This window comes from Struthio camelus, chromosome 29 (genome assembly GCF_040807025.1).
Source record: "Struthio camelus isolate bStrCam1 chromosome 29, bStrCam1.hap1, whole genome shotgun sequence".
In the NCBI taxonomy this organism is placed as follows: Eukaryota; Metazoa; Chordata; class Aves; order Struthioniformes; family Struthionidae; genus Struthio; species Struthio camelus.
In genome coordinates this window covers 5,380,446-5,396,078 of record NC_090970.1, presented here as the reverse complement: position 1 = coordinate 5,396,078, position 15,633 = coordinate 5,380,446, and positions in this window count along the sequence as shown.

Below are 15,633 nucleotides of genomic sequence, written 5' to 3'. Positions count from 1 at the left end.
CCTTGCAGAAGGGACCTTACAGACAACACGCCAGCCTTGTTCCTGCAGCTGGCCTCTCAGCTCCTCAGCCCCAAGGGACCTCAGAATCAGCAGCCGAGCCACACGGCCCCTGCTGGCCTCTCAGCTACCGACAAAGAACTGATTGGGCAGTGGTGATTTTCTGGCACAGCTCTCACAGACACTAGGGACCTCGTGGCTGTTGCCCCCTGCAGCTGTCCCTGCTCTCCCCAAGGCTGAGACACCTCCTGAACGGCCTCCCTCACTCACCCTGGTGCCTCACACTGCTCCTAGTGCAGCAAAACACCCAGGACGGGCCGGTTCCTGCCCCAAGAGAAGATCACCTTCTGCCCAGGCAGTACCCGCACCGAGCCCGTGAAGCTCAGGAATTGGAGAAAGGCCTGCAAGGGATTCGTGGCAACATTTCCTAAGGGGCCGATTGTGTGGGAGCAGCGACCATGAAGCGGAAGACAGCAGGGCCCCATGGCCCAGGCAGAGCGAGAAGCCTTCCCGCAACTCCAAAGGCCACTTCCTTCCCCAAGGAGGGACTGAACCAAGCCAGCACATTCCCTACACATCAAGGACAACAAGCACTCTCTGGTTTGGGGCCCTGACAGTTTGGGACGTGGGGAAGGACTGAGGCGAGGGCATCTCAGCTGGGGACACCAGCAGAGGCAGCACTCAGCAGCTCTTCCCCCTGGCCCGCCAGCAGGGCTAATGACAACGGCAAGGGGAGGACGGGCCCTTCCCCAGCCTCCAAGGCCCTGCGAAAGCCAAACAGCTGCCACGCTCAGAGCTGCTCTGCCAACACCCTTCAGGCTGCTTCCAGGGCCACAGGTCTCAGGGCCCAGCAAGAGGCACGCAGCACCACCAACGGCCAGGCCACGGCATGACGCATGGGCACAGCCTCTCTCGGAGCCCTCCGACAGGCAGTTTTTCCGAGCAGAAGTGACCATGGGCAAGGGCCCCAAAACACACCAAGACCCACTCTCCAACCCTTCCGCTTGCTTCTAGTCCTCCAGAGCTTTTCAGCAGGCACTTCCTCTGAACATCCAGTCAAAGCCCAGAGCCTGCTCCCTTCCCACCTCCACAAAGCACCGAGCAAGTGCTCTCACAGGAGGCGCATCACGCCAGCTCTTGCCTCTCTCTTGTGCCTCACGTGCCCTCAAGGCCCTCACCCCACAGGCCTCCCTGCTCATGGGACCTTTGGGGCTTCAAGGCAGGAGGACAAAACTCTTTGGCAACACTCCCCTTCTCTCGGGCCGTGCTCCGAGAGCTCACCAATGACCACATGGTAGCACGCAGACACACTCAGCAGCACGGACAGGGCCAGTGCACCAGCCTTAGACAAGCACACTTCCAACCAGGGAAACGGCACAAGGCTTCCGCTGCTCTCAAGCATTTGCCTTGCCCCGCCTCAGCAAGGCCGGGGATTTCTCTGCCAAGCCAAGCCTCGAGCCAAGCCAGCAGCTTTCAGCAGTGCGAGTGCCACATGGAAAAGCCAGTGCAGGCTCTGCCTCCACGATCCCCCCTGGCATGGCCCAGACAGAGCCCGAGAGCACCAGCTAAGCCACCCACTGAAGGAGCTTGCGGTGTGGCAGAGCCAAGCTGGTTTGTCCTCACGTCTGGTGCCAGGAGCTCTCCTCCCAACCAGCACCAGGCAGCAGCCTGCAGCAAGGACCACTTCCCTCTCTTCCCTTAGCAAGCACTTGAGCCCCTAGTGCTCCACTCTTTGGCCCCTGCATTTCTCAGGGCTGCAAGAACACTCTCCCATCACGGCGTCAGCAGGGAGCAGTCCGAAAAACAAGAGTGGTCACAATGCAAAGGCTCTAGGACTCTCCCCACCTCCCTCCAAAAAAAGGAGTGGCAACTCTCAAAGTGCTCAGGGAGAAAGCGCCAAGGGGAAAGGGCTTCCAGCGCTCAGCGTCCACAATGCCTGCCCACAAGCCGGCAGGATGCTTGCAGGACGGCTGTGCTCACCACCACTCCCTTGGCTCCAGAGACTCGCAGCAATGCCCCTAGAGCTCCGTGGGGCTCCTCACTCCCACCCAAACCTCAGGCCAACACCACCACCTTCCCCGCGTCAGCACCTCACCACACCACACCTCGCATGCTCATGCCTGCCCAAGGGGGCTCTCTCGCTGCCCTGCTGCAGCACCCAGAGCTCACCCTGCAGCAGGACAGTGGAGGAACTTGCTGGGACAGCAGCGGGAAGGAAGAGAGACCTGGGCTGCGCATCCCTTGCAGGCCACCCTTGCCTTGCCTTCCCTCCTCCAAGGCACTCCTTGTCCAGGGAGATTTGGCACAGGGAGCCATCAGCCCCCCTCCAGAGTCCTCTCCCAAGAACACACCTGCCCCTCTCCCAAGAACACCTCTCCACAAGGCCTTCACTCCTCCAAACACCTTCCAGCACACTAACGCCCAGCCATGAACGAGCACCTCCCCCGGCCTCCTGCTCCTTCAGCCAACACTGCTGCAAGACCAAAGCTCTCCCCACAAAAAGCAACCGAGAGGAAAGGAGGGAAAAGCATGCCTCGTACAGCTCTCAGAGCAAGGGGAAGCGCTCCGTGGACTTTCGGGTGGGTCCTGGCTGCAGAGCCTGGCAAGAGCGGAGGAAACTCCAGGCGTGAAGCTGAGCGGGCAGAAGGCAGCTGGCTGCCAGCGCGCCTGGCTCACGCCACCAGGGCGGCCGGGGCCCCAGCAGACAAGGCACCTGCTCACCTCGCAGCGCTCCCCACCTCCCCAGACTCATGGCACTGCCCACGCACAGCACTGCTCTCTCCACACGTCTCCTCCCGCACCCAGAACCAACACCCTGGGGCCACCGCCTCTCCCCACCACAGGCAACCCCCCACTGGCACACACCTCACCCCCACCCCTCCCCTCACACAGCGTGGACAGCCAGCACACTCCTCTGCAGCAGGCACACACAGGCCACACCACCACACAGGCCAGCAGCCAGGACACCCTCCACCATGGACCCAAATCACACCCAGGCCCACTCTCCAGCCCTTCTGTTTCCTTCTAGTCCTCCAAGAGGCAGCAACAAGCACTTCCTCTGATCATCCTCTCACACCTCTGCTCCTGCTCCCTTCCCACCTCCACCAATCCAAGGGCAGAAAGAGCATTCCCATCTTGCAGACAAACCTCACCAGGCCCCTCTCTTTTCATGGGGCACAATTTCCACACCACGCACTCACTGTCAGTCCTAGATCTCACCGCCAATGTCTAAGCCACGCTGCAGGCCTACATACTGCGGGGACAGGCGGGACCTCCGAGTCACTTCCCAGCCATGGGCAACCTGGGCCATGGGCTCTGTCTGCAGTCACCTCACAAGCACCTTCCCAGCCGTCCGCCTCTCACTGCCCTACAAGCCTCTGACACACAAGTGACCTCACAATGACTTCCTCAGCCATCAGCCAAATGCTCACCTCCCAGCTGCTCCGGCCAACGTCACCTCCAAAGCACGCGTCCCAGCCGTGCACCTGCTGCTGCCCCAGCAACTGCTCAGCCAGAAGACACCTCACCAGCACCTCCCCAGCCACACGCCTCCTGCTAGCCAATCACGTAACCCTTGCAGAAGGGACCTTACAGACAACACGCCAGCCTTGTTCCTGCAGCTGGCCTCTCAGCTCCTCAGCCCCAAGGGACCTCAGAATCAGCAGCCGAGCCACACGGCCCCTGCTGGCCTCTCAGCTACCGACAAAGAACTGATTGGGCAGTGGTGATTTTCTGGCACAGCTCTCACAGACACTAGGGACCTCGTGGCTGTTGCCCCCTGCAGCTGTCCCTGCTCTCCCCAAGGCTGAGACACCTCCTGAACGGCCTCCCTCACTCACCCTGGTGCCTCACACTGCTCCTAGTGCAGCAAAACACCCAGGACGGGCCGGTTCCTGCCCCAAGAGAAGATCACCTTCTGCCCAGGCAGTACCCGCACCGAGCCCGTGAAGCTCAGGAATTGGAGAAAGGCCTGCAAGGGATTCGTGGCAACATTTCCTAAGGGGCCGATTGTGTGGGAGCAGCGACCATGAAGCGGAAGACAGCAGGGCCCCATGGCCCAGGCAGAGCGAGAAGCCTTCCCGCAACTCCAAAGGCCACTTCCTTCCCCAAGGAGGGACTGAACCAAGCCAGCACATTCCCTACACATCAAGGACAACAAGCACTCTCTGATTTGGGGCCCTGACAGTTTGGGACGTGGGGAAGGACTGAGGCGAGGGCATCTCAGCTGGGGACACCAGCAGAGGCAGCACTCAGCAGCTCTTCCCCCTGGCCCGCCAGCAGGGCTAATGACAACGGCAAGGGGAGGACGGGCCCTTCCCCAGCCTCCAAGGCCCTGCGAAAGCCAAACAGCTGCCACGCTCAGAGCTGCTCTGCCAACACCCTTCAGGCTGCTTCCAGGGCCACAGGTCTCAGGGCCCAGCAAGAGGCACGCAGCACCACCAACGGCCAGGCCACGGCATGACGCATGGGCACAGCCTCTCTCGGAGCCCTCCGACAGGCAGTTTTTCCGAACAGAAGCGACCAAGGGCAAGGGCCCCAAAACACACCAAGACCCACTCTCCAACCCTTCCGCTTGCTTCTAGTCCTCCAGAGCTTTTCAGCAGGCACTTCCTCTGAACATCCAGTCAAAGCCCAGAGCCTGCTCCCTTCCCACCTCCACAAAGCACCGAGCAAGTGCTCTCACAGGAGGCGCATCACGCCAGCTCTTGCCTCTCTCTTGTGCCTCACGTGCCCTCAAGGCCCTCACCCCACAGGCCTCCCTGCTCATGGGACCTTTGGGGCTTCAAGGCAGGAGGACAAAACTCTTTGGCAACACTCCCCTTCTCTCGGGCCGTGCTCCGAGAGCTCACCAATGACCACATGGTAGCACGCAGACACACTCAGCAGCACGGACAGGGCCAGTGCACCAGCCTTAGACAAGCACACTTCCAACCAGGGAAACGGCACAAGGCTTCCGCTGCTCTCAAGCATTTGCCTTGCCCCGCCTCAGCAAGGCCGGGGATTTCTCTGCCAAGCCAAGCCTCGAGCCAAGCCAGCAGCTTTCAGCAGTGCGAGTGCCACATGGAAAAGCCAGTGCAGGCTCTGCCTCCACGATCCCCCCTGGCATGGCCCAGACAGAGCCCGAGAGCACCAGCTAAGCCACCCACTGAAGGAGCTTGCGGTGTGGCAGAGCCAAGCTGGTTTGTCCTCACGTCTGGTGCCAGGAGCTCTCCTCCCAACCAGCACCAGGCAGCAGCCTGCAGCAAGGACCACTTCCCTCTCTTCCCTTAGCAAGCACTTGAGCCCCTAGTGCTCCACTCTTTGGCCCCTGCATTTCTCAGGGCTGCAAGAACACTCTCCCATCACGGCGTCAGCAGGGAGCAGTCCGAAAAACAAGAGTGGTCACAATGCAAAGGCTCTAGGACTCTCCCCACCTCCCTCCAAAAAAAGGAGTGGCAACTCTCAAAGTGCTCAGGGAGAAAGCGCCAAGGGGAAAGGGCTTCCAGCGCTCAGCGTCCACAATGCCTGCCCACAAGCCGGCAGGATGCTTGCAGGACGGCTGTGCTCACCACCACTCCCTTGGCTCCAGAGACTCGCAGCAATGCCCCTAGAGCTCCGTGGGGCTCCTCACTCCCACCCAAACCTCAGGCCAACACCACCACCTTCCCCGCGTCAGCACCTCACCACACCACACCTCGCATGCTCATGCCTGCCCAAGGGGGCTCTCTCGCTGCCCTGCTGCAGCACCCAGAGCTCACCCTGCAGCAGGACAGTGGAGGAACTTGCTGGGACAGCAGCGGGAAGGAAGAGAGACCTGGGCTGCGCATCCCTTGCAGGCCACCCTTGCCTTGCCTTCCCTCCTCCAAGGCACTCCTTGTCCAGGGAGATTTGGCACAGGGAGCCATCAGCCCCCCTCCAGAGTCCTCTCCCAAGAACACACCTGCCCCTCTCCCAAGAACACCTCTCCACAAGGCCTTCACTCCTCCAAACACCTTCCAGCACACTAACGCCCAGCCATGAACGAGCACCTCCCCCGGCCTCCTGCTCCTTCAGCCAACACTGCTGCAAGACCAAAGCTCTCCCCACAAAAAGCAACCGAGAGGAAAGGAGGGAAAAGCATGCCTCGTACAGCTCTCAGAGCAAGGGGAAGCGCTCCGTGGACTTTCGGGTGGGTCCTGGCTGCAGAGCCTGGCAAGAGCGGAGGAAACTCCAGGCGTGAAGCTGAGCGGGCAGAAGGCAGCTGGCTGCCAGCGCGCCTGGCTCACGCCACCAGGGTGGCCGGGGCCCCAGCAGCCAAGGCACCTGCTCACCTCGCAGCGCTCCCCACCTCCCCAGCCTGATGGCACTGCCCACGCACAGCACTGCTCTCTCCACACGTCTCCTCCCGCACCCAGAACCAACACCCTGGGGCCACCGCCTCTCCCCACCACAGGCAACCCCCCACTGGCACACACCTCACCCCCACCCCTCCCCTCACACAGCGTGGACAGCCAGCACACTCCTCTGCAGCAGGCACACACAGGCCACACCACCACACAGGCCAGCAGCCAGGACACCCTCCACCATGGACCCAAATCACACCCAGGCCCACTCTCCAGCCCTTCTGTTTCCTTCTAGTCCTCCAAGAGGCAGCAACAAGCACTTCCTCTGATCATCCTCTCACACCTCTGCTCCTGCTCCCTTCCCACCTCCACCAATCCAAGGGCAGAAAGAGCATTCCCATCTTGCAGACAAACCTCACCAGGCCCCTCTCTTTTCATGGGGCACAATTTCCACACCACGCACTCACTGTCAGTCCTAGATCTCACCGCCAATGTCTAAGCCACGCTGCAGGCCTACATACTGCGGGGACAGGCGGGACCTCCGAGTCACTTCCCAGCCATGGGCAACCTGGGCCATGGGCTCTGTCTGCAGTCACCTCACAAGCACCTTCCCAGCCGTCCGCCTCTCACTGCCCTACAAGCCTCTGACACACAAGTGACCTCACAATGACTTCCTCAGCCATCAGCCAAATGCTCACCTCCCAGCTGCTCCGGCCAACGTCACCTCCAAAGCACGCGTCCCAGCCGTGCACCTGCTGCTGCCCCAGCAACTGCTCAGCCAGAAGACACCTCACCAGCACCTCCCCAGCCACACGCCTCCTGCTAGCCAATCACGTAACCCTTGCAGAAGGGACCTTACAGACAACACGCCAGCCTTGTTCCTGCAGCTGGCCTCTCAGCTCCTCAGCCCCAAGGGACCTCAGAATCAGCAGCCGAGCCACACGGCCCCTGCTGGCCTCTCAGCTACCGACAAAGAACTGATTGGGCAGTGGTGATTTTCTGGCACAGCTCTCACAGACACTAGGGACCTCGTGGCTGTTGCCCCCTGCAGCTGTCCCTGCTCTCCCCAAGGCTGAGACACCTCCTGAACGGCCTCCCTCACTCACCCTGGTGCCTCACACTGCTCCTAGTGCAGCAAAACACCCAGGACGGGCCGGTTCCTGCCCCAAGAGAAGATCACCTTCTGCCCAGGCAGTACCCGCACCGAGCCCGTGAAGCTCAGGAATTGGAGAAAGGCCTGCAAGGGATTCGTGGCAACATTTCCTAAGGGGCCGATTGTGTGGGAGCAGCGACCATGAAGCGGAAGACAGCAGGGCCCCATGGCCCAGGCAGAGCAAGAAGCCTTCCCGCAACTCCAAAGGCCACTTCCTGCCCCAAGGAGGGACTGAACCAAGCCAGCACATCCCCTACACATCAAGGACAACAAGCACTCTCTGGTTTGGGGCCCTGACAGTTTGGGACGTGGGGAAGGACTGAGGCGAGGGCATCTCAGCTGGGGACACCAGCAGAGGCAGCACTCAGCAGCTCTTCCCCCTGGCCCGCCAGCAGGGCTAATGACAACGGCAAGGGGAGGACGGGCCCTTCCCCAGCCTCCAAGGCCCTGCGAAAGCACAACAGCTGCCACGCTCACAGCTGCTCTGCCAACACCCTTCAGGCTGCTTCCAGGGCCACAGGTCTCAGGGCCCAGCAAGAGGCACGCAGCACCACCAACGGCCAGGCCACGGCGTGCCGCGTGGGCACAGCCTCTCTTGGAGCCCTCCGACAGGCAGTTTTTCCGAGCAGAAGCGACCATGGGCAAGGGCCCCAAAACACACCAAGACCCACTCTCCAACCCTTCCGCTTGCTTCTAGTCCTCCAGAGCCTTTCCACAGGCACTTCCTCTGAACATCCAGTCAAAGCCCAGAGCCTGCTCCCTTCCCACCTCCACAAAGCACCGAGCAAGTGCTCTCCCAGGAGGCGCATCACGCCAGCTCTTGCCTATCTATCTGCTTTGCTTCCCGTGCCCTCAAGGCCCTCACCCCACAGGCCTCCCTACTGAGGGGCCCTTTGCGGCTTCAAGGCAGGAGGCCAAAACTCTTTGGTACCACTCCCCTTCTCTCGGGCCGTGCTCCGACAGCTCACCAATGACCACATGGCTGCACACAGACACACTCAGCAGCACCGACAGGGCCAGTGCACCAGCCTTAGACGAGCACACTTCCAACCAGGGAAACGGAACAAGGCTTCCGCTGCTCTCAAGCCTTTGCCTTGCCCCGCCTCAGCAAGGCCGGGGATTTCTCTGCCAAGCAAAGCCTCGAGCCAAGCCAGCAGCTTTCAGCAGTGCGAGTGCCACATGGAAAAGCCAGCGCAGGCTCTGCCTCCAGGGTCCCCCCGGGCATGGACCAGGCACAGTCCGAGAGCACCAGCTAAGCCACCCACTGAAGGAGCTTGCGGTGTGGCAGAGTGCATTTCTCCGGGCTGCAAGGACACTCTCCCATCACGGCGTCAGCAGGGAGGAGTCCGAAAAACAAGAGTGGTCACAATGGAAAGGCTCTAGGACACTCCTTCCAAAAAAAGGAGTGGCAACTCTAAAAGCGCCAAGGGGAAAGGGCTTCCAGCGCTCAGCGTCCACAATGCCTGCCCACAAGCCGGCAGGCTGTGCTCACCACCACTCCCTTGGCTCCAGAGACTCGCAGCAATGCCCCTAGAGCTCCGTGGGGCTCCTTACACCCACCCAAACCTCAGGCCAACACCACCACCTTCCCCGCGTCAGCACCTCACAACACCACACCTCGCACTCATGCCTGCCCATGGGGGCTCTCTCGCTGACCTGCTGCAGCACACAAAGCTCACCCTGCAGCAGGACGGTGGAGGAACCTGCCGGGACAGCAGCTGGAAGGAAGAGAGGCCGGGGCTGCGCATCCCTTGCAGGCCACCCTTGCCTTGCCTTCCCTCCTCCAAGGCACTCCTTGTCCAGGGAGATTGGGCACAGGGAGCCATCAGCCACCCTTCAGAGTCCTCTCCCAAGAACATACCTGCCCCTCTCCCAAGAACACCTCTCCACAAGGCCTTCACTCCTCCAAACACCTTCCAGCACGCTAACGCCCAGCCATGAACAAGCAACTCCCCCGGCCTCCTGCTCCTTCAGCCAACACTGCTGCAAGACCAAAGCTCTCCCCACAAAAAGCAGCCAAGAGGAAAGGAGGGAAAAGCATGCCTCGTACAGCTCTCAGAGCAAGGGGAAGCGCTCCCTGCACTTTCGTGTGGGTCCTGGCTGCAGAGCCTGGCAAGAGCGGAGGAAACTCCAGGCGTGAAGCTGAGCGGGCAGAAGGCAGCCGGCTGCCAGCGTGCCTGGCTCATGGGGCCACCAGGGCAGCCGGGGCCCCAGCAGACAAGGCACCTGCTCACCTCGCAGCGCTCCCCACCTCCACAGCCTCATGGCATTCCCCACGCACACCACTGCTCTCTCCACATGCCTCCTCCCGCACCCACAACCAACACCCTGGGGCCACCGCCTCTCCCCACCACACACCACCCAACTTCTGGCACACACCTCACCCCCACCCCTCGCCTCACACAGCGTGGACAGCCAGCACACCCCTCTGCAGCAGGCACACACAGGCCACACCACCACACAGGCCAGCAGCCAGGACACCACCCCCCAAATGACCCAAATCACACCCAGGCCCACTCTCCAGCCCTTCTGTTTCCTTCTAGTCCTCCAAGAGGCAGCAACAAGCACTTCCTCTGAACATCCACTCCCACCTCTGCTCCTGCTCCCTTCCCACCTCCACCAATCCAAGGGCAGAAAGAGCATTCCCATCTTGCAGACAAAGCTCGGCCAAACCACACTGTACCGCCCAGCGCAGCTGCTTGGGGCCGGCCAGCACATCTGGATTGCAGGACAGCTCCCCTGGGGCCCAGGCACCTCTGTCCTATGGTGCTAACCCCGTGGCAGCTCCTGGAGGAGAGCAGCCCCACACGGCCAGGGCCAGCATGGGAACACACCTACACACCCACTCACTCCCACTCCTGCTCTCCTGCTTTGCTCCCGCTGCACTTATAAGTGTCTTTAACCCACGTGCTGGACTGTGATGGGCTGACAGAGACATCCGGCAACCCAACACAACCCTCCTCCTCTTGTCAGCCAGTAGCAGGGCAGCACTGGGGGCGATGCCATGGCAACATTGCAGACACATGACCCAGCAGGCAGCTCCTCCCTCCCACCATCGTTGGTGGTGGGTCTGGTGCCATGCTGAGGGCTGTTACAAGGGGAAGGTTTCATGTCCTCTGTGGGCATTTCCAGCAGGCTCTTGAGATCCCCCTGGGATCTGGTGGACATTGCAGCCTCTGGGACACAGCACCCCTTTCCTGCCAGAATCAGATCCCAAGGGGGATCTCCCTCTCTCAGAGACACCTGCACCTGGATTGACCCCCCTCCCCACCCTACCAGGAGGGGATGGAGCCAGCCCCACAGGAGCCTCGGGGCTCAGGACAGCCCCAGCCCCAGGACCCAGCACTCCTGCCTGCCCCATTGTGCCCTGAGCCAGACGGGACCTTCCAGCAGGGCTCTTGTGCCTGCCCTCAGACCTGTCCAGACACCCCCACAGCCCAGGTCCCACAACTGTTTTTGCATTTCACAGTCTCTGTGCGACACCTCAGGAAGCAGTTCCTCAATCCGTTACCCTTGGTGGAGAGCTGCCAGAGTGCTGGAAAGCTAGTATCCGTGGTCTGGGCTAATGTTCTTGGTCCAGCAGTCTCCATCTCGTTTGGCCCCTTTCCTTCGGCTCACCTCTCCCTCCAGAGAAAAAGGACTCGTCCCCCACAATTCCTCTCCAATGTGTCCCTGCTCTTGTGCCTGTTGGTGAGGAGCCCCAGTGCAGCCCCACTGCCTCCTGTCCTCCCTCCTTGCTGGGGAGTAGCTCTGAAGGGCAGCAGTGGGGAGTGTGTGAGCCGTGCCCTGGCCTTGCAGGGAAGTGAGGGCTCTCCCATGGCACCGGGGAGAGACCTCTCTGTGATGCGGCACATCCCCCTGTGACCTCAGCCCGTGTCATCTCAGGGCTCAGTAGGTCACCGCCATGGAGATGGCACAGCCAGGGAGAGAGCAGAGACTTCCGCTCACGTCCTGGAAAGCAGTCACCTGCCTACATCCCCAGTTAGTTTCCAAAACTTGCGAATAAATCCTTCAGGAACGTGACCAGATGGTGACAAAGGTTGTGAAAAATCTAAGATGGGTCACGGCAGAGGTCACTTCTGTGCCCCTGCACCAACAGGTCTCTGCACAGGGCAGACCTGGCTAGGAAGCTGGGGTTTTGGGGCTATGTTTGGGGCTTGTTAAACATGGGATCAAAGAAAAGTGAGGTCAAACAGCACAAAGGGTGGCCATGGGCTGCGATGCTTTGGTGAGCATCAAGACTGGTTTCTCCTGTGGGTCACTCTTCTTGTCAAAGGAGGATGTAGGACAGGATGGGACAGGACGCAGCCTTCCTCCTTCAGGCACCAAAGCAGGCGCTTTGTTTTGAAAAGGCCTCAGCAAGGTTTCTCAGTCTGCGGTGCTTAGGAGAGAGATGAGATGCCAGAAAAGAGCAACTAGGCCCTTAACACGCATCATCCAGAGGGCTTTACGTGGGACCCTGGTGCTTCCCATGTTCCATAACCATGGGCAAGGCTGGGGAGCAAATTTGGGGCAGTGTTCTCATTTCCCATGAATGTTGTCCAGGCTGAGCCTGGGGAAAGCCATTTCCCACCTCTGGAGCTCAGCTGGTCCTTGGGCTTTTCAGCATCACCTCAGGTCAGTGATTCTCCCCTGGCTACAGTCCCTGGCACCCTGCATCCCCCCCCCCCCCCAGCACCCTGAGTTTCCCGGAGGGCTGTACAGCACCTAGTGCCCTGGATCTCCCACAGTTTTGCTCCTGGGCTTATCAGGACGTGCCCACACACTGCAGGGCTGCTGTCCAGGCTCCGGTGCACAGCCTGGAAGACAGCGGAATGCCTCAGGACCTGCACCTTGGCTCATTCAGAAGTGTGTGAAGTGACCAGCTCCCAGCTGTGCAGCTGCTGGAGTTTGACAACGTCCCCACAACCAACCTTCCTTGTCTCTGAATAGTCTCAGGGTGACTCTTGCAGAAGGGAGGCTCCATCCCCCTTGAAGACTGTCAGAGAGGTGGCTTTCCAAGTCCCTGCCAAAAGGAAGCCAGAGCGCAGAGAACAGAGGCAGCGAAAAGAGGCAGCAGTTTGTGCACAGTGTGTGGGCTCTGCTTAGAACTTTTGAGGACCTTGTTGGAAGTTGTGGGGCGGGGGCCTTCTGGGGACCCCGAGGAACTAGAGGGTGCTTGCTGTGAACAGGAAAGGAGAGCTAGGCAAGGACAACTACAGGAGGCCTTAACTTCTCCTGGGAGCAGCTCTAGCTAGGTGGAGCTGCTGCTAAGGAGCTCTCTTGGTTGCCCCTGAGGAGAGGGAGTTGGGGCCTTTGCTCCTTGATGAGGGTGGGTCAAGCACCCTGTGAGTCAGTGCTAGGCAGAGGCCTGTTGAAGAGCCAGGCCTGGAGTGCAGCTCCTGGAGTGCAGTGAAGAGAGGCCGCAGTCTGCACAGCAGGGGGCAAGAAGGCACCTTTGTTTCCAATCCTAGTAGTGTATGCTTGCTCAGATATGGTCATGTCATGCTGGAGAGGACATTCCCCAGTAGCTGCTGGAGTCGCTGCCTCAGCTGTGTCAGAAACTTGGGTGCAGAGAGACCCTCTGCCAGCAGATGCAGCTCTACAGGGGTGAGGGTGCAGGGGGTGCTTGGGGCCTCTTGCTGAGGCCTGGGCTGGCAGTCAGCTCTCCTGCAGCAGGTGTGCTGTTGTGGACGAGTTGTGTCATCAGGGGAAGTTCCACCTGAATCTGAGGGAAACCTTCTTGCCTGTGAGAGTGACAGAGCCCTGGAAGAGGTTGCCCAGAGAGGTTGTGGAGTCTCCTTGCCTGGAGAGATTCAAAACCCACCTGGACACAATGCTGTGCAATGTGCCCTTCCCACACAGGGCCTCCTCCTCCTCCTCATCTTCCCTGGTGGTGTTTCCTGAAGACCTTGTACTCTGCCATTGAAGGACTCCAGTCATGCGAGTGACCCCACCCCATCTCAGTTATTCCAAGCATGTGGCAGTGCTGTGACAGCTTGGGCATCTCCATTTGCTCCTGGCTGCGCCCCAGGCTGCATATGTCTGCATGTATTTGGAGTTCAGCACCTCAGCTGTGGCACGGACAGAAGATTTGTCACAGGGAAACATGTTCCCAAGGACCTTCTGTAGGCAAAGGCTTTGACTGCAAGGGGTGACATGCTGGCATGGATAGCAGGTGGTCAATGTGACAGTGGAAGGAGGTTCCCACTAACAGAGCAAACCCTGCAGCGCCCAAGGCCAGGGATTAACAGAGCTGGGCTGTGCAGGAATGGCAGGAGAGGGATTTGGTGCCTGAGCTGCCTCTGCTGCACCTTGGGGGCCTGTGACAGAGGTGAATTGTTCTCCAGGAAGGAGAAGATGCTACTGTAGAAGTCCCTGGGCCTGGGCAGCCTGTGATCCAGCCACCCTGAGGACATCACTAGCCCAATGCCTGTTCACATCATGTGGAAGGGTAAGAAGAGGTTCAGGGGCAGGAGAGCCCGAAGGGTTGGAGGGTGCAGAGACATGAATGGAGACCTCGATGTGATGTGCCTCCCATTTATGCAGCATGCTTGAATGCAGGCAGGATGGATTTGGCCTAAGGGCCGTGGTGGGATTCCGTTGTCTGGACACAGGTAGAAAACATGAGATGCCCTGGAGCACTTGACCAGCAAGCACTGAAAAAAGGGGCCATGGTTTCCCTGGAGGTGCCATGGTGTATGTGCTAGAAGCATGCAGTTGTGCTGCACACCCCAAGCATCCGACATGGCCCTGTGAGGCTATTTCTATGTCATGAAATCAAGTGTCTGCACTGAATGACATGAGCTGTTTGTAACACTGGGATCTGGATATGTCTCAGCTTCCTCGTGAGTGGGTGCCTAGCAGTATTAGGCATCTGGGGTCATTAGAAATGGCCAAAGTAATTCCCCACCTGGCCCCCACCTGATGCTCCAGAAGGATGGGGGTCTCAGGGTGGCTCCATCAGAGCAAGCAGACACTGGTACATGCCTTGGACCACCTCTGTCTCTTCCAATGTCCCCAGGTGTTGGTGTGTGAGCAACTGACTGCCACTCTCCATCTCCAGGGATTACAATGGGAGTTTAGACAAGGAGCTCCCATGCAGACATCTCTGCTGGGCACACTTCAGGTTGGACAAGGGGAATCCCACCTCCTGTCTGTTTGTGGAGTTCAGTGGAGGGATCTGAATGCCACTCCAGTCCACGGGGCTTCTAAACTGGCAGGAGATGCCCAGATGGACTCATCTGAATGAAATCCTGAACCATGGGGAAATGAACTCCCTTCTTGCCCCTCTCTAGGAGTCCTGCCTAGCTAAGAGGAATAAAGAGGGGCTTCCAGAGTGGGATGTTTCCCCCTCTAGCAGGTGACCTTCCTCTGATGAGATATATTGTAATGCTGGAATCAGTCTTCCTTGAGTGTTCAGAGAGGGACCATCGGTGATTATTTTGGTCTACTTCAGGGAACATTTCCCAGGAGGAGATGTTCTCTGCCTAAGGGACAGAGAACTTCTGCCTTTAATTGGGCCACTGTTGCTGAAGGGGTCCAGGCTCCTGAGACGGAAGGAGATCCTGGCAATGTGACAGCAGTGCCCATGTGCCCAGCTGTGTGCTGGAGCAGCTCCTCTGCCAAGAGGAGGCTGTGGGCACTGCCTGCTGCTGCTGACGAGAGATGCGAGAAGGCAGAGAGAAGTGAAAGGCAGTGTGGAGTGGGAGGACAGCTGACAGTTTATTGTGGGAGACATCTTCCCAGCCCTTGACACGGTAAGTCCCTGGCTATAGGACAACACTACTGCGTTTCCTGTAGGAATCGTCTGAACCCAGCTCAACCCATGAAAAGTTTTTTAGAGATCGCTCTCCCAGTTTCTCCAGTGCAGGGGAGGAGGAGATGCTTTAGAGCAGAGATTCCCTGGCACGCTGTCACAGGGACGGGGCATGCTGCTACCTTCTCCCAGGGATGGCTGCAGGGCTGTGAAGTTGGAGTGTGCACACAAGTCTGCCCAGGGCTGTGATTCAGAGTAGTGTCCCTGCCCTGCAGACAAAGGTGAAAAAACAGGCTGCTTGAAATGGAGGAGCTTTCCTCCCAGGTCTTTCTGTTTCCTGATTTGTGCAGGGAGAAAAAAGGAAAGAGTTTTGTGGTTTAGAAGGACCTGGGACTCACAAACCTTCACCCTCCGAGATCAGGAGGTCTGTGAGAAAGCTCAGC